General features: G+C 44.2%; 1 non-coding gene across 1 annotated transcript; it reads right to left on the bottom strand.

Moving 5' to 3' along the window:
- Positions 1–368: 368 nt before the first annotated feature.
- Positions 369–441, bottom strand: TRNAK-CUU. Its single transcript has one exon. It is a non-coding gene; the product is annotated as a tRNA-Lys (tRNA).
- Positions 442–937: the final 496 nt, after the last annotated feature.

The following is a 937-nucleotide window of genomic DNA, read 5'->3' as shown; positions in this document are numbered from 1 at the left end:
CGGGTGTAAACAATTCTCTCAAGAAATTTGGAGAGAAATGATAGGAGGGAGATGGGGTGAGAACTGGAGGGATTCGTGGGATTTTTTAAACAATAATAATAATGATAGCATTTGTTAAGCGCTTACTATGTGCGAAGCACTGTTCTAAGTGCTGGGGGGGGATACAAGGTGATCAGATTGTCCCACGTGGGGTTCACAGTCTTAATCCCCATTTTACAGATGAGGTAACTGAGGTGCAGAGAAGTTAACTGATTTGCCTGAAGTCCCACAGCTGACAAGTGGTGGAGTCAGGATTAGAACCCGTGACTCTGGCTCCCAAGCCCGGGCTCTTTCCACTGAGCCACGCTGCTTGTCTTAAAAGAGACGTGTGCCCAACGTGGGGCTCAAACCCACGACCCTGAGATTAAGAGTTTCATGCTCTACTGACTGAGCTAGCCGGGCACTAGCTCAGATAAGGGATACACAGCATGTTTGAAAGCAATGGGCAATGGGGAAGAAGCTGTTGAAAAGTGAACAGTTGATGATGGCAGTCAAAGAGGGAAGATTTCAGGAAGGGAAAGGATAGAAACTCCTCAAACAGACTGATTTCTCCACTCCATCTGGATTAAATCCCATGAATTGAGGTAACATCTGGGAATTGGATAGAGTACAGTTCTGAAAGTCAGGTTCTAATCCTGGCTCCACCCACTTGTCTGCTGTGTGACCTTGTTTAACTTCTCTGAGCCTCAGTTACCTCATCTGTAAAATGGGAATGAATAGTTTGAGCCTCATGTAGGATATGGACTATGTACAACATAATTAGCTTGTGTCTATCCTGGTGCCTAATACACTGCCTGACACATCATAAGCACTTAACAAATACCATTAAAAAAATCAAATCCATCCAGCAGCTTTCTAGGGGATTATTGGAGATCTTAATGACTTTCTTTTAGCCTAA

Source organism: Tachyglossus aculeatus, chromosome X1 (assembly GCF_015852505.1).
Source record: "Tachyglossus aculeatus isolate mTacAcu1 chromosome X1, mTacAcu1.pri, whole genome shotgun sequence".
Classification (NCBI taxonomy): Eukaryota; Metazoa; Chordata; class Mammalia; order Monotremata; family Tachyglossidae; genus Tachyglossus; species Tachyglossus aculeatus.
The sequence above is the reverse complement of the archived record's forward strand: the minus strand, read 5'-3'. Positions and strand labels throughout refer to the sequence as shown.